The sequence below is a fragment of the Bombus affinis genome, chromosome 8 (genome assembly GCF_024516045.1).
Source record: "Bombus affinis isolate iyBomAffi1 chromosome 8, iyBomAffi1.2, whole genome shotgun sequence".
NCBI lineage: Eukaryota > Metazoa > Arthropoda > Insecta > Hymenoptera > Apidae > Bombus > Bombus affinis.
In genome coordinates, this window is record NC_066351.1 from 2,714,012 (window position 1) to 2,733,263 (window position 19,252).

General features: G+C 35.7%; 1 protein-coding gene across 3 annotated transcripts in view; it reads right to left on the bottom strand.

Moving 5' to 3' along the window:
• Positions 1-19,252, bottom strand: part of LOC126919391 (uncharacterized) — a 389,648-nt gene that overhangs the window by 257,361 nt on the left and 113,035 nt on the right. The window lies entirely within an intron of this gene.

The window sequence follows — 19,252 nt, forward strand, 5'->3', positions numbered from 1 at the left end:
ACTGTTCACTCCCAAACATATGGTTGTCTCAAGCTCTAGAATTTGCAAGTACGCCAGGTCGCGACTCTACAGGTCATCTCATAAATCAGCTCCAAGTGTACCAAACTTTTCTCTCCCTACAATAAAACTCTTTACGAACTAATAAATTTTCCGGTGCACAAGGTTTCCCATTCCATCCTTGCTTCTTTTGTCACTTCCAAAAACTTTATAAATTGCCTTTATGTATGCCACATGTTTATCTTTACGTTATATTACTTTTATACCATTCTGTGTCAATTAAACACGAAGAAATAAATTAAGTTGAGCAAATGAAGGATGAATGGAGTTTAATTTGTATTTTATATGTCACGTGAGATAGAGGTACTGTTGGCAGCAACTAAAATTAAATAACTTAATACTTAAACTATAATATACAGAAATATCGTTCATGCGTTTCATTATAGAATGCAAAATCTTGGTGGCAATTTAACAATAATTACTGGACAGAAACGAATTTTGCTCAACTGCCACTACATTATTATTACGCTAAGTGTAATTAATATCATTTCGCGTGTTGTACGGGAATTGTGTACGGGAACAATTATCATTTCGCAGGGAAAACGATCACCTACGCCAGCTGCTGCTTCATTGCCATTGCAGAAAGAGAAGAGAAATACTGTGACCCAGCGTATTGGCGATGCGTCATATTTCAATTTCTTCCTTGGAAGCAGATTAATTTGCAAACATCTCCATTACAATCGGGACACTGTCAACTCGAGCAACCAGCATGCTGGTGCAATGTCAAGTACGTCCACGTTATGCATTCACCGTCATAGTGTTCCTCATAATTATTTGTTGATAGTTAAATACGCGATGGAAAATGAATGTTTACAATACATTAGATTTTTAATCTTTTTAAGTTTCCCTTTGGGATTCTTTTTATCAATTCGTTTTACATACTGCTTTTCATGAATTACTAATGAAACGAACATATTTTTCCAGGCGTTCTCCAAATATATAATGTACCAAACATACATTTAATTTTTCTGAAAAATAAGTATATTTACTGTTTAGTAAATTAGTGTGACACTTGTTACAAATTAGCTTCTTTTTTTCTTTCTGACAATTTGTAAAAAGATTAAATTTACATGAAAAGTGCTTAGAAACTACTATATTCAGAAATACGGTAATTACAAAAGCACCAATTGTAATTCTATTCAATTGAAATGTTAGAACATTTAATGTAACGTGGTAGGGTCCCAGAAGCTTGCGTCAAAACGTATCTCGTCCTTTACCTTTTGCATTATGCACAGTTGAGCTGACTTTGAATTCTCTGTTTGTGACATTCCAAATCGCACGTAATTAGTCATCGCACAGTTTATGTTGTAATACGGTTTACCTGGAACTAACTCAATTTAAGCTTCTTTTACTATTTACGTCGATGATGAAAATGTATTTCATTTTGTATTTGCCATTTCAACAGTAGGAATCATTTTAGGCGTTTTCTTTTGTTCCTCGGCCTTCTTTTGGAAAATATAGATATTTCATTATAGAGATATTCATCACATATAAATACAAGAAGGAGAGAGTAATAAAAATAGGAAGAAATAAGAAAAGAGAGGAAGGGAGAAGAATAGAATGTTTTAAAGATGAAAAAGCAGAAGAGAAAATAAGAAACTCCTTTGAAAACCGAACATAAATAGAGATTTATGATATCAATCTTTATTTTTCTGTTAATATCCTTTTCATAATATCTGACCAGATTAAAGAATACCTTGCACAACAAAGGCTACTACTAAAAAGATCTTCATTAATTATCATCTCCCTCGGCCAGCTGTGTTAATTGTTCCTCCAACCAAATAGCTTCGCAGCGTTCATGAATCTTACATTCATTGCATCGTGATGTACTTATTCTGCAACTCTCCGTTACTCACACAGACTTTTAAAACATTTCTAAAATTCGCGCACTGTTGCTACGAATAGATCAAAGTGATCAGACATTTATAAACGACAATGATTATAATAAATATTGACATATATCCTTATTCTCCAACAAAGCATTTCTTTTTTCAATTTCTGTATTTCACTCCCATAGTATCAAATTTTTGTCTTCTGAAAATATTACAAAATTTACCTACAATATACCCACTTGGACCTAACTAATTAGTGTATAAATGATATAATGAATATAATAGTTTGAGAATGATTTCTGCAGTCATTGTATGATGCAAGATGTGAAAAGAACGTGAAAAATCAAGGATCAGGAATGCAAGAAGGAAAAGAAAAGAAGAGAAAAAAGGGAAGGCTTGAGAAAGCTGCGTTGAAACAGGAAGAAAGAGGTGACGAGGATCGGCTGGAATGTCAGAAAAATATGTGTATTCTTTATCGGATACGCTGTCGAGAGAGGATCGATCGCGCGCAGCCCGCATCATCTGCCGGAGGAATGCATCGTGATGCACTCTCCGTCGATCTCTTTTGACTGCGTTTTCTTTACAGGCTGTGGCGTACAATGGAAACGACGGGGGAGCTTCTTAACGTTTCGCTTTTTTTGATTTATCTTCGTTCCCTTAAACTGTTCGAATGATAATAGTGTAGAAGCAGCCAAATATTTCCCTTCTCTATTTTTACAATGGCAAAATGATGTTCATAGAGCTTTCTGATGATAGTTTAATGAAATTTGGACGTTTAGAGAAAACGTAATTTGTATAAACGTATTTGTATAAAAAAACTATTGTTTCATTCCAGGTAGCATAACTTACTTACTGATCGTAAGTATTATGGCAGCTATTCATTATACTAGGTTCTCCGGAAAGTGTCTTTCTTTCGCAAACGTGTTTTTTTACAACAATGCACCTTCATACAAACGTGAAACCAAGTCTGTAAAATATTTGTAAAATGTGTTCATCTCAACAGAACAAAATGGATCGTACGTAATTCTACAAAAGAATATAAAACAAAAAACGTTGTGCATCTAATATTTCCTCATAAAATGGAAGAAACTTTTCGAACAACCTAATATATTGGAAAATGTTTCATTTAGTAGTTTGCATTTTAAAGCTTGTATAATGAAAGTGAAATAATGAATTTATAATAAAATAACTTTCGGCAAAAATAATTCAATTTATTCAAAGAAGATCGGCAAAAATAATTCAATTTATAGCAAATATCAATAGTTCTGCTTCTGCATCAAAGTCGGAAGATTATCTAGATTGGACAAAATCACCTTTCTTAACTGAGTCTATCGAATTTTCATTCTTAGTAATCAGTACATGTATATATATATATCGTATCGACTTCTTTTCGGCGTATTGAAGCACAAACGTAACCATTTATGCGAAATTTCGCCATAGAATTCAAAGGAGAAGAAATGGAATCGCAATATATATATCGCAAGTGGAGCGCAATTATTGTCAGGAGACGGTCGGAGGAATAGTGAATCCTGGCCAATTCCGCGATTGTAAAAGGCCGAGTGCTTGCATCTTCCGGCTTAGACGCGATAAAGCCCAATCTCCTTATTTCAAGCCACGTAAAAACGGCGTTTAAAGCGATGTCGCCCGCACAAAGTAGACGGGGGATTTGGAATTCGTTCAGCGATGGAAAAGCACGAAAAATAAACGCGATCGTGGAGAAAAATAATATTAAGACAGTCTGATTCTGTGCTATTGGCGAACAAAACTTCCGCTTCTGGGTCAGAGTTCAACTTTTTCTCGAATAGCATCGAGAACATTCACCATTGTGCCAATAATAGGGCGATCTTCTTTAGATCGAAGATAAATAAACATAATACATTTAATGGGTATTTTTGCTTCGTATTCAACGATTTATACAATTACATGTTCGAAAAATATTAGGGCACTTACTCATCATATACAAAACGTGATAATTGACCCAAATTACCATGAAAATAATTACTTTATTAAAAAGTAAGAAAGAATAACGACTGAGCAAGAGATAGCGATTCAGAATACTCACAGTCAGGAAAAATTTGTAAATGTTATTTGTGAGAGATAATAATCTCAGATATTGTAACATATTCTTAAAAATTTCTAGGGTCAATTTTCTCTCTGTAAGTATCCTAATGCTTATACGAACAAGTATGTTTTATGATTTTCGATAGATTAGTTCAACGTTAGAGGATCTAATTTCTTTAAGATAGAATAAAGTACTACGAATTTTCCATGAGTAACCATAAGGCTCAACGAAGGCTTTCCGTTCTGGATTCCTCGCGAATTAAAAGACTATAAAAGACCTATTCCGTGAAAAAAGGGATTTAAAAGGACGACACACTTAGCAGTGCAACAGAGAGTGGAAAAACTTGTCCAAAAGAATCTATTATTACGTCCAAGTCACTTCCTTACAGGTTAATCCCTCACTGGTATTGCAAATAGAAACGTGCGTAACCTCGTGGCGTAGCAATTAATCAAAATTGTAGTCAAAGCTGGAGAGAAGCTTTTTCGCTGGAAGATAGAGCGGTGAGGTTACGAGAAATTGTTCAAGGGACCTTTTGTGGCCTTGTGTTCATGAAATTTATGCGTTCCAACAGAGCCTCATAAAAACGCTTCTGGAAGATGAAGCAACAAAAAAATCATCGATAAGGATTCCATAAGGAAAATAACGGTCGTCGGATGCTCATACTCACCTTGGCGTTAGATCAATAAGCCGTTCATATACTTTCCAGCATCTTTCACGACGATATGACTCCCTTTTGCCTATGAAGTGTTAAAATCACTTTACGGCGCTGTTAACTCTGACTATCAAAAGAAAAAAGGATCTCGTTATACTTCTAGACTTGCCTCTGTTCAAAAAATATTTTGATTTTACAAATGAAATTTTACAAAGAGGATTTGTTTAGAAACAGATTGGATAAATCCTTTTTTGTTTATACACAGGAATTGTTTCGTACGAATAATAGCAACATGTTGGACTCGAAATTAATAGGAGGATTTTCGTTGTTTATGCTTCGACTTTAAAGAATTTACTCGAGTCGCGAAGACACTTGGGAATTACTCGAAAACGCAGAAAAATTTATCGTCCATTATCCTTGCAAGTATTCGATATTTAATCGGAAGTAATCCTCTTTGAGTCCCTGTAGAAAAATTACTCGCTGCAATACCTTTCTGAATTCTCTACAAGCGTGATTTCTATCGTTTTAAGTTTAATCACATGTAATAATACAGAATAGTAGATAAGAATGTGATGATTAATTCCGCGACTCTCATTAAACCATTAAACAATTTTCATCATTCATATGTTCTCTCTCTTTTCAATCTCAGTCCAAGAAAATATGTTCCAATTCGCACATTAAACTGGATTGAATCGATCCACTAGGAACAAGCAGTAATGATGATAACGCAATCAGTCAAAGTAGTTTCGATTCGCAACAGCATTTCAGGTAATCTGATTATCGTAACCCCCATTCGGTTTGCTGCCTGAATGTAATCATTAACCCTTTGGATGAAATCTTGACGATGATAATGTATATTGTGAGACAGCGTTTCTGCTACCACTAGACATCTTTCTTGATTACTTTCAGCCAGTATTTCACGAAATCTCGGCACCTACTTCCATGCCGAAAACTTGCGAATTCTTCTTTCTCTCGTTTCCATTCTTTTCCATCCTTGTCTCTCTGCCAGTCTTCTGCTGTTCAGGCCACGACTACTTTGTGAAATACACTGGTGACGTGTCAGGACACTCGAGAGTCATTCTAATTCAGACCCAAGCGGGATTAACGAATTCCCCAGTGTGTGAAAAATATCGCGTCCTATTTTATAACACAACTCCAATTCGAAAATTTGGCGAATCTTAAACTTTGTTTGAAAATCAGCCCACGCACCGATGCGTATGCGTTTTCTACAGACAGAGCCGGAGAATTTTTCATTTCGTTAAACCACAAGAAGCTCAAGGATTTATTTTAATGCTGATGATGTTATATCGATGTTCGCGCGTGCGTGAAGAAGTTTCCCGGCGACAGGCGAATTTGCATAAATTCCGATTCCATAAAAGTGGATTGTGGAACACATTTTCCAGGATAAATCTCGTGAAATTTCAAAAACATGTTAGAACTTTCTTGGTAGGTACTTCCCATATATCTGTGGCATTATCACCGAGCCGATAGGAGCCTATAGGATATAGGATGCTTCGGCGCTTTACTGCCATAATGTTAAGAGTCCATACCCGGGACGTGAACGTAAAACTTGACGATACAGCTTCATTCCCGGTATAACGTCGTAAAAGCTGTTCTTCACGCAAATGAGCATAGGCTGCGTTAGGAATGTCAGTGATATTTATAATTATTATGTATGATTTTAGTAAATAACTGCGCTACAAGATGAAAGAAAAAAGAAGAGAATCATTTATCTAGTAATAAGTGAATAAATTCAACGAAGCAGTAGGCCAAGTAAATCAAGTAATCAGGAAGTCACGTTATGGGAATAATTAAAAAGAAAAAGGCGCGGAAAGAAATATGTTACGTTCAATTGATTTGCGGAACTTTCTGTCACGCATTTATCTTCCAAAACGGACGTCCGGCCGATGTTGAAAAAAGATATAAACCAAATATCGATGAGGTTCTGGTAGGATAAATTGCACAGTGTGAAACCTAGACATGAGAAATAGCGAAATCATAAATTAAGTAAAATACGAGGGTCAGAAAAAATAAGATAATAAGAAATGGCGAGTTATCCAACTTTAAAATTGAATATTCGAGGGTGAATTTGATACGCTTCGACGAAATGTATCTAGAGGTCTTTTCAACCCTCATTTTCGCAAAATCTTTGTCAATAGAATTTCTAAGTGATCAGTCACTGCGTAACATAAATTTTATGTTGATTCAAAGATTCCAGTCTTATTCATTCAATTCATATATAACAGAGATTACAATGTATGTTCGAAAGTTGAATGAAAGAAAAATAACAGAATATTTTGTTTTCATATGATAGACATGTAAAATTGATCAAGTAAATCATGTGTACACATATATTTTAATAGAACCTAGGAACAACTCAAAAATTCTGGCAAAAACCCAAAGAAATTCGACGTCCATGTAGAATTCTGCAAGAACTTGCATTCTCTGTCAGAACTCCCAGGAATTCTGACATCGTAGTAGAATCCTATTAGGAATACCCTAAGGCATTCATATGTCTGTGTAGAACCTCAGAGGAACCTTGAATACCCCAATAGAATTCACGGAAGCAGAGGATGTGGTTCACTATGATGACTACATATAAGTAGTATAGGTCACTCGTGTTCTACGATTAAACAATAATGGGAATGATCAAAAGAATAATGAGTAATTTTATAGTTATAATTAGTGTGGTAATTTTAAAATAATGACGTGTAATTTTAAATGTAATTTAAAAATGTATTTAATAAATTAATAAAAAATGTAATTTAAGATGTAATTTTAAAATACTTTTTATTTTTTTGCGTGCTACATTTCTTTACTTCTCTTGCTTTATATTTTTTTCCTTATGCAATTTTTTCAATCTACCTTCATTAATTCTATTAGAAAAATTAAAAGATACTAATTAATTTTTTGTACTATGATAAGGATCGAATTAAGACAATTTTTCATTTTTACTTTCTCTCATTCCACTGGTTGTGAGAAATTATGGCTATTTTACTCTTAAGCATAATCTTTTATGGCCCTCTTAAACCTTGAAACAATTTCTCAAATCATTAAATTGAAGATTCAATTAAGGGACAAATTAATAAGACACATTCCGCGTATTAATCGCGTTATAAACTTTAATGTAATAGAGTAATAAGTCTCTCAAAATTCATTTATGAAAGTTAGGAAACTTCCTCCGTACTTTATTCTGGAATACATGATATTCTTTACAAGCTTAAAATTCATCACTTTTTAATACTTTGTAATTAAAAGGCGAGACAAAGGAGCTTTCTCCTTGGTGCAGTTTTCAGTTTTTCATTCTCATTGATCTATTTATTTAGGGTGCTTGTGCTCGAGCTACGAGAATGACTCGATGATTCTTCAAAATCATGGAGCAGCAAAAGGATAATTCAGCCTCGTCTGTTCCTTTGGACGAAGCTTAGCTCGCACCTTCAGCATTTATGAAAAGCCCCTAGGCGCGTCGAAACAACCGCCGAGCTGGTACACGCTGCTTTAAGTTCTTCAAATCAGTACGTATCCACTCGACGGTGCTACTCCGCAACTTTGATCTCGAGAAGGAGCGACGACTCGAGAACGACAGAGGCCCAGGGGTTGTTGTGTACTTTGTGTTTGAGCCTATTCATAGGCAGAGCATGACCCATATTATACGGATATGCGCTCTACTTTTCTACTTACGAACCGAAAATTCCTGTGACTAAACGAATTCGAAAGTTTCGAATGCTGGACGAATAAGTAAGATTGGAAGAGAAAATATCTAACTTGTTTGTGTAAGAGTGAAGAGTAAATGATAAATAAATGCTGATGTTTATGCATTTATGGTAAATGTAAGAATAGACAGAATATATGAATAAATAGAATGTAAGAATAGGCCGTGTTTCTAACCGTCTCCCTTGGTACTACAATGTCGCAGACAGATCGTCTTACATGACCGTTGAAATATACAAAAAGTAGCGATAAACGCATAGTTGTCGTCAAGCAGCGAGTTCTAGAAATACCGATTCGCCTTCAGTCCGTTATTTTATCTGCACAAAAAAGGTGGCATACATGATCATAGACACGAACGGTTACGAGACCCGAGCGTGGTGGGGGCCGTCTCCCAGAGAAGACAAAGGACAAAATCGAATGGCAGTCAGTGGCAAATAAGAATTCAAGCCGAATGCAGCGAGAGGTTCAGAGGAATAAAGTCGAGGTCGCTTAGTCAAACGAATACATCGAGAAATATCATAAAATTAGATCGAATTACAATAACAAACTAATTGTCTCATCGTTAACTGATTTGTAATGTGTTAATTCTAATTTTAAATATTGTTAAAAATACAAGCTTATATTAACCATGTTAATTTAGTGTCTGTTAATTCGCGGCGTCGATTATCAGAATCGTAGCGAGAATTTACGCTTCTCACTGACGCGTTTTCCTCGCGATCGCATCTCTTCGCGGACGATCGTAACGATCGTAAAAATATGTACAAAATGTCCAAGGCAAAATTGTTACAGTTTTCTATTAGAAAAGGTTTATGATATGATCAGAGATGATTGTCTTTTTTGCGAGTTAGAAGCTCAAGAGCTTTTCTGTTATCTGGATGTCAACAGTCATGTGATACGTGGCTTGTCGGATTTTGGAGAACATGCATTTCAGTTTTCATATTTTCAGATTTTCTATTCCAAAATAATAAATACTAAATAATCACGAATTGGCATAGTTTCTAAAAAAGTATGCGGAGAAAACCAATCGCTTAGCAATTCCCGTATTTAACTTAAACCCTATCAAACTTTTCGTAGATTTTTTGAGAATGATAATAAAACGTCAAGAACAGTTGATGTATTTAAAACAGTTTCAGTGAAATCTAGCAAAATTGTGGAGAAACTGCGGAAAGCGTTTCTTTCATAGTGCAGTTCTTTTAAAGAACTATTACGTTTTCCAACGGAGTATGTTTGCATAACGTTAAATGCTACAAGATGAAGACTTTTTCGTCGAGGCCGTACTTTCCAGAAGACGCGCTCGTAAGTTCGCATATAGCACGACTGAAATTCAGTTAAACTGTTACTCGAAAGCGGCAGACTGCAAAGGCCTCCATGGAAACTAGCTCCTTTTTGCGAAGTAGATTCCTTGGGGTCCGTATTTATGCAGCATAAACGCCACACCGCGTAAGATGTCACAAGCTTTCGTCTAAACTTCACCTTTAGGAGATGACTAATCCTCAGACGTACTCTCGAGCAAGTTCTAATCAGCTTCCTGTAGTTGGCCAACTTTTATGAAGTCTATAAACATATTCGTACGAAGCAGCTGCAAACTTATCTATTAAGCTTCAAAGATTGAATAATTTTGAAAAATATTTGTGGAAATATCAAGTCTTTCGAAGTACAACGACCAACTCAGTTTCCACCGCTTCTTTCCGTCCTTATTTCTTGTTCCCTCTCTACATACACTTCTTTCCATGTTCTACTTCATTGCATTTCTCTCTATCTCTTCCTATTTTTCCATTTATCTGACTTTCTTTCATTGTGCATCACTTTTTACCTTGCTCTGTCTTCTTTTCATCATGCTTTACCTTCTCTTCATTCTCTCCATACCTCAACATTCGTTTCTTTCGTTTTCTTTCTTTTCCTTGTTCTCCTCATATCTCAATATCCCTTCCCTTTCTTTCCTTCCCTTAATCTTCCCTTAATTCTTTACCTACCGTTCATTCCCGCATTCTTTACCTTCCATTTCATTCCTTCCCTTACTTTTTATCCGTCTTTCTGCTCCTTGCCCATTCTTTGCTCCTCTAAGAACTTCAGCTTTGGTCTTATTTACGTTGGATTATAACATAATAAGTTCGATCACATAAAAGAATATATTGACTTTAATACTACAACTACCGATAGTTAACACGAAGCTATTTTTATCAAAATCATTGAAAATAACTGGTCTTTAAAAAATACATAATAATAAAATATTCTTATATTTATTGATGTATTACTTTCTTACAGAAGGAATTCCATGTTATGTAGTACATTTTTATTATTAATCCATCTGGGACCATGATATCTAAACGAGAGTTAACACATTTGTAAAATTGTAGAACCAGTCATTTTGACTGGTGTGGTACTTCTAGTGTTGGCATCTAGCGATCGATCCAGAATTTTCCTGATAATTGATATCGTCATATAGAATGATACGCAGTAAAAATTTTAAAAACGTGTGGGAAGTTGTACAAAACGAGGAAACTGATTAATTGGGGTTCGATAAATAGATTGCGGTCTTTTTGAGTGGTATTTGTATAAAAAGCCTTGATACAAAATTATTTTGTGTTTGTATACATAAAAAACAAAATATAACTCACTATATTATTCTTTAGCTATCGTTGCGAAAGTCGTTAGATCATTGCAGAAAAAAATATAACATTAAATAGAAATTTTAAAATAAAATTCTAAAACCAGTCAACTTGACTGGTGTGGTAGTTCTAGTGTTAACCGAACTTATGTTAGTTTTTGGATACCTACCTTTGGTTAAACCATATTACCAAATATATACTTCAACATTTCGTTGTTTTCACTACGCGTTCTGGTTACGTCGTTTCGTCGCTGTTCTCACGAATAATACCTGTCTGTCAAACGTACAAGATGAATCACCTCGGACGACACGGCGTTATTCTTAAAGGGCACGCGCGTACAACATCGCCGTCGACTAAGTCGAGCAGATATTGTTACAGGAAAGGCAAGGCCGGTGTCGATTTTCGTAAATCATCACGTATCAGCGGCTCGCGATTTATTACACCTATAATGGAATCGACAAGCGGCTGCTATTTATCGTGCCATCTATAAAATTGTGTGTCGTTCGAAGTACGATGGAAGCACGAGCTCGTTATTTACGAGCGTCGCTCTTAATGGGCTAGAAGTATTTCAGCGTTAACAAATTATCCACACTTTTAGCGCGTCCTCAACTTTTCTTCCACGTCCTCTCCTAACTTATGAAACACTGTAAGAAATTGTACAGCTAGTCTTCGTCTTCCATCGATACTCCAGTTTGTTAGAATTGATTTGAGGAACACGTGCGTCGGAGATCATATTGGAATAGATGAATTCTGACTTGTCAGAAATGAAATCGATCACCTCCATTTCTTAACAGTTTCTCAATTTCATTACATAAGTCCATGATGAATTTTCAATTCTTAAAAAATAAATTACTCATTTCACGAGTTCATTTATTCTTAAATTAAAGTTTAATCATGATTTATCAATCCATCTTCTACAACAAATACAAATTTTAATGAAACAGTACAACTACTAAAATTTTCATTTTCTAATAAATCTTTCCCAAAAATTACAAAATTAGATTGATATATCGTTACTAACACAAAAGAAAAAAATATAGCACATAGAGTCCTAGTTTTGACAGCAAAACCAAAGTCGAAGTTTTCACACCGATCGACTAAATTACAACGAAAGTTTCTTCTGTGGAGGACAATTTACTGATCCAAGAAAATATGGAGTCGAAGGAAGTTCCAAAAGAAGTTCGGAAAAACAAACGCCAAAATTAATCTTCGCCGCAGCGCCAATGTACTTCACGACGTTTAATTCAAGAAGAGTCTCAACTAAAGAAACCTCGTCCCTTTTTTTTTCTTTGTAATTCGAGCGAAAGTCACTTCTAGAACCCTTCTCCGAACTTTCAATATCTCAAAGTGGCTGCGCACAATTTACCTTCGCGCGATGCTCAAGACCTATTAAGTCGATTCGGCCGGAAGAAAGTTTGAGAGCGTGGAAAGGACAGGGAGAACGAGACGTTCAGTTAACGAACGAGAATCAGCTCCACTCAGTTTCCACTATAAAATGGTCTCCACCAAAATAACGTGCATGGGCGTCGAATTACATTCTTGCAAACTTATTTATAATTATATGCCAGCCAGCGCTATTGGTCGCCCTAATTGGATCCGCAACCGAATACGAGATAATCGAACCAAGGGCCAATTTAAGACTCTGCTTATATGCTGCGCTGGTAAATCTCATTAGCGTCGGCCGGAGAATTTCGTGAAAATAAAAAATAGACGGATCAAGAACGAACTTCCTTCGAATTCTTCGAGTCCTTCCAGCAGAGCTGTTTCACAGTTCAGGAAGTCGTGTTTCGATTCTGCCTTCCGAAATCTGGTTACCTTATACCTTATGTGCCCCATCCGCCTTGGAAAAAATATCCTACACAGGATTATAAAGAGTTATTGAGAATATCAAAATTGAGAGCGGGAACGTAAGAAGAACGTGTTGTGTGCGTATAGGAAGTTGTCGTTGACCGTGAATAAATAAAATTTAATGGTTCCGATGGTTATAATGACTGGAATACGAATGTTTATTCAAATTTATGTCTTCAATTGTGATTTTTATTTGGGTTAACTATTAACCATAAACCATAAATCAAAATGTTCCTTGATTCGCGAGATTTAACGTTTTAATGACGGAATATATCAAGAAGAATCATATGAAATAATACATTAGAACTTGATTTGATATGAAATATTAGGTTGTCCGAAATGTTTCTTTCGTTTTATAAGGAAATAATAGACGCACAATGTTTTTTGTTTTATATTAATTTATTGAATTATGCACGAACATAATAATAGAAATAGAACGAAATGGATCATACTTAATTCAATAAAATAATATAAAACAGAAATTGTTGTTCATCTATTATCACCTTATGAAACGAAAGAAACTATCGGACAACCTAATATAAATATTTCAAATAATACGTAATTTAAAGAACGTGAACTAAATAATTTAGAAATAAGAATCAGAACCTCTTGAACATATCCTAAAATATTCGATATCATTGTTCGCTAAAAACTTCTACTCACAGCAGAAATTTTCCGTCGATAAGGCATTAATAATTATTTCTATTAAATTGATTATTATAATTGAAAATATTATATCTGTTATCATTATCAATATCTTATGCGCATAAATTCTATAAAAATAAATATAAAGTTATAAATTATATAAATATATAAATATAAATATAAAATAAAAATAAATCTAAGATTTTTGAAAATTAGAGGCGCGAGTGTAAAGAAGAAGTAGAAGCAACAAAGGGTAGAATACGAGGAAGGAACAATATTTCACGGTAGATGCGCTTGATCTAGGTTCACAGGGTGAAAGTCGACAGATAATTATTTTCCAAGCGTTTCCGTCCATGTCGTGGAGTGAAACGCGACTCTTGCGAAATCGTAAGGAGGATATTAGGTAATGCTTTCCACGTGAGATTTATGAGGCGAATGCCTCGACACGCAACCACCTTTCTAGATATGAAACGCAACTTGGCAGAAGCCCAAATTGCCGAACGTCTAAAGACACCGTGGATTCTTATTATTTACTGGCGCGCAGTTGAATTCACTTGCTCGTGGCGCACGCAAATTTCCAACGGCTCGCTTCCAGTCACGGGACCTGGAAACGGTGCACATTTTTCTCGGGCATAAATCTTCTCCGTGGAAAAACGGCCGGTTAGGTGAACTTCGACTTTCCTCCAGTTCGAATGGAGAATGTCAGAACCGTTTTACAGAGAGTGAGTTTGACTGTTGGCTGGAAATATGGCGCAAATCCTCGAGAAGGTTTTGAGTTTCGATGCCAATAAGATATTATTATAGTGAAGAAATTTGGGTATATCATCTTTTTACCTTTATATTGTTATTATTTTACAGAATTCGCTTTGACTTATCAGACTAATGTACATTTCTGTCTATAAATATCAGAATGCTTACCGGTTTCATATGAATCATATACAGATTGCATATATTCATGAATTATTCATGACGGTATAATAAGTTTTTGATATTTCAAAGCAGTGTCATCGGTTAAGTTCCATAATTTCGAACTATGCTGTTACTCGTACCATAAAAGTTGGAAATCCAACGAGTTCTATTGGGGAAAAAATTAAGATCGCCAAACTATCCTTTACGACCAAATAGATTTCCATCGATATATTAGAACACTCAAAGCATTACAGATATATCACAGGCGACATTAAATTTGCCAGTGTACGACTTCTGCTTGAACAATTTCCACTCATTAATTCACGGATCATGCAAGTCTGAACATTTTACGACTCTCTGCTTGTTTCTAGAAGGAACCGTAAAAAAGAAACTATACTTAAAAGAATAAGAGCAATCTCTTAAGATCCTCTTAAAGAACTCTTTAAACAGAGCGCCATGAAATGCATTTTACTTTACCATTCTTCCCAAGAAACGATTCGGTTCATCGGTCATAGTTTACCTCGATCCCGCTTAATTTTCCTCATAACCATTATTCTTCGGAAGAATCACGGTCGCTGACTTTTCGCCGGCTTCCATAGCTTCAAATATTCATATAGCGTCTGGAATGCGTTATTTATCGTAATCTAATCGTTCCTCTATCTTGTTTCTCTTTGAATTATAAATAACAGAACGCTGGATGATCCAAGCAAGTCACAGGATCAAGGATCTCTTTCAGACAGAGCGTGTCCCTTTGCGACAGAGCACAGTCGTACGTGCAGAGACTCGTCTCTGATACGATTCACTTGACACGATTGCATTTCGGTGATGCGAGCAAATGCGTCCTGTTATTGCAGAAACGACGCAGTATACATGAGCGTAAAGCTAACACAGGGAAATACAGGCAGTACAGAAGATCGGTAGCAACGAGCTTTAACCAAATAATAGCCGCAATCAGCTTTGTAACATATCTTCGGAACAGCGGTGATGAGTCATCCTGCATAATCCATGTAATCCAGATCGAGAACGTGACCACAGGGTTTTGTAAATTAAGCTGCTTTCAATTAGCCCGTCCGCTGGACCGAGCCGAGCCGCTTCAAAAATTGGAAGTGAAAGTACGCGACAAAGCAACCGCTCATTTATTCCACAGGTTTACTCCATTTTTTTATTGCACCTGCCGCAACGAAATCACTTAATCTAGATATGTATGGTTTCTGAGAAAAAAGATGAGACAAATGTCAAAGGGAGACAAGAAATGGTCGTATTTTACGCTTGATAGGATTTTTGGTGTGTTCCGATTCTGTGACAATATATTTTTTTCAAATATGTAAATGTTGACATGATACAAATTAACAATTGGAAAAAATGATTTTCATCTTTATTAGATATTTTGAGAACGTATGTAAATCCTTTTGCATGGATTGGTATAATTTTCTTGAAATTTTAAGGACCAAAAATGAGCAATGTTTATTTCGGCAAAACAAAATTCTATTCTTCTGGAATAAACCAAATTCATAGATTTTTCAAGTTCACAGATTTCTATCTCCTTTCAATAGTTTGCGAGCAAAGAAAGTCATCAGTTCTAAACTTTTCCATAAAGATAATTCGTGCCGTATGACTACATGTTTGTAATTTTGAGAGAGAGATTTAATAAGTGCAAAAGAGGGAAATGGGGAAATTGCATAAAAGATATAATCTCGATTAAAACAAAATAAGCAAATGAAATTGCAATTTACATAAACAAATGTAGGAAGGTTTGGAAACGTCGCTCCGTCTGGGCGCGATGCAACGACCAATTTCCTGTAATCTGCTCTCGACGAAGCGTTATCACGAATTCGGCGTAACTGCTGTCGTTGACAGCGCGTAACTAAATATCCGTAAAACGCATTGTTTCGCGATCGACAGCGACCGCGGTTACATCGTTACAATCCCCGATTCCGCTCGTGTTTCGCGCACGCGACACATCCAACGCGTTGCCGTGTCGCCAACAAATTCGTACACGCTCGCGGTTCGTTCGATTTTACCAATTGCCTGATCAATTGTTTCCGTTACCGTTGCAAAAATATTTTATCTTAAATCAACCAACAGAGATAATGGGAGACTCCTTCTCTTCTAAAAAAAAAAAAAAAAAATAAATAAATAAATACAACAAAAGAATAAAATAAACGAGCAGATATAAATGCCAAAAAAATACAGGGCGACGTTTTTAGCGAAGAAGTATGTAAATTCTCATACAGAGTATTATGAAAGAAGTTATAAGTACTAGAATAATTTATTTGAGCCTTTAAAATTATCGTAAGATGGAAATTCCACATATAATTGTAAATACTAACTATAACTTAAGTTGAGCAAATTGTGATTATATTTTTGTACATAGATTTATGGATTTCAGATAAATCCATTTTTATCCAAACAAAAAAAAATAAACTATGATTGAAAAAGATAAAAGTATAGTGTACAAATAAATAAATGTAACGAATTCAATACATATTTACTACTCATTGTCTCTTTATATCTGTAAAGGTAAAAACCGCTGGAAGTGGAACAGTATTCGACTGATAAATACCTGTATTCCTATTGTTACTAACAAAATCTTCACTTCCAACGCGTATATCGAACACAAAGTAGTTGTAGCATCTCGAGAAAAGAAAAAGACACGAAAGAAGAAGGAAGGAATGGCAGTAAGCTTTATCAAAAGCAGAGTTCCCAGAGGGAAAGAGACTTTCAGAACGTGTTAATGCCTGAACCGACTGTGTTCGCTACTCTAATCGCAAAGTTCGCGAGTTTTTCACGCCGAAAAAAGAAAGACGAGCATGATCGTATCTGGTTATGCTAGGGACGAAATCCTAGAAACGAGATAACAGGACGATAGAACGAAACGTCTGAGAGAAAAGTGTCTCTTATGAAAGATTTGATAAAAAAATTCGAAAAGAAGACAGTCGTGCTAAACACAGGCAAAGAGTGTATATGCTGCAACGAAGAACTCTGGTTAAAAGAAGGCGCACAATTTACTTCGCTCAGAGCAGCACAATTTCAACGTGGTCGTAGCTTCAACAAGCCGTGAACTGAAACTCGCGATTCTTGCTACACTTCTGACACTGTGAATCGAAGTTTTTTCCTGGCGCCTTTAATAAACCGTGCACGCGAAACGATTGTTTTTCCGCAATGTTTTTTCCCTTGTTCAGCTTATACCGTTCCTAACACGATGAAATAATGGTGAAATAAGCTGGTGTACACGTTAAAAGTACTCAAGGAACTCAATAAAGAGAGTCATTCAACGTTCTTCGTTATTCAACGTCGCTCGACGAACGAGCTTTCCTTTCTATTTGTTTAATAGGATCGACAATGATGTCGATAATTAGGATATAATGTAATTATAAGAAACGTATTAACAGTGCAATGTGGTGAAAGGTTGTTCGATATTAATCGCAGAAAGGCGGTGCCGTCTGTAAAGGCGAATTATACCTGTGCCACTTCGCGGACGAACAGTGAATTAAGTCCAGCTATAGCCAGACACGAAAAAGGCGTATCCTTCTGGGAAGTCGAAAGCATTGCCAAAGGATGGAAACCCGACCTAGTATAACTACAGTATCTGAAACCAAGCCAGTTCTACCATCGCTATTCATATGTTCCATTTCTTCTACCCTTTTTCCTCATTTTCTTGCGAATATTTCAGCATGATGCAATAAATACCATGATTTCTTCGGATATTATATGTATCTTTTATTAAAAGAACTTTAGATATTTTAACGTAATACATATTTCGCAATATCCTTTTACGCGGATCGGTTTAATTAATTCCCTGCAAATAAATTGACATATCGATAAATCTTTTAATCATGAATTTCCTAGAAATGAGTTCCTATTTTTCTTAAAAAAGAAATTTTTAATATATATCTAAACGAATGTTTTCATAACATAGTAGATTCTTTGACAAGTATTCCAGAATTTCTCCCAACTTTTGCAAAAATACAATAAAAGTATCAAATTTGAACATAAATGATTCGTTTTAAAATGCCTGAATATTCTGACAAGATTCTCAAAATCTCTACACAAAGTAATCAAAATTAAAAAGCGAAAAGATTAAACTTACGAGTTATAATTATAAGACTTCACCTAATTGAAACGTCTTTTGTTACTTGAAAATGGAGTTATGATTATATTTATTATATTTGAGATACTCTACAGTGGCAGTTAAATATTAAGAAATCTCCAAACCTTCCCTTTTGCTTTCCTTCTGCAAAAATTTCCTACAGAAACTCATTCTCGTTTCCTACTTCCCATATTTACCCGTTACTACAACAAAGGCATGGATTACTTTATCGATTACATTGGATTCATATCCAGAAACACACCATGGCATCGAGATGAACAAATATGAATGTACGAAGTTCTCAATGTACTCGTCTCGAACGCTCTCCTCTAACGAGTTTGTCAAGTGATTAGACGAATTAGTCGTCTCAAAAAGCAGTCGTCTTTCTCAGCCGGCAATTACGCGCACAATCGTGAGCAGCCCGTCACAATCATGACCCGCTTGTTAACGGGAGTGGGTACTCTCGGGCCCGTTCTCGCGCTGATAATGGAACTTTTCAATTGAATCCCCCGCGATTATTCCACGTTATCCTGAATGGTTTACGATGACGTGACGCGCGCACAATCTCGGTCGATCGAGCGTCGTATCAAAACCGAAGTTGGAAAAAGAGTGGAGGGAGAAGCCTTATTCCTTCTCGTCTGCTAATATTTATTCACGAGAAATTACATTTCCTTCCTCGATAAGAGAATAATCACTAGTTCTACTCGGAACTACCTACTCCAGTGGAGTTTCAATCGTGGTTACCGTGTCTTCACGATTAAACACAGCTAGAAAATTCCAGCTTTTAACTAAAGAACTCGCGAGCCATTTCGTCGACTTTCGATGAGTATTTGAATT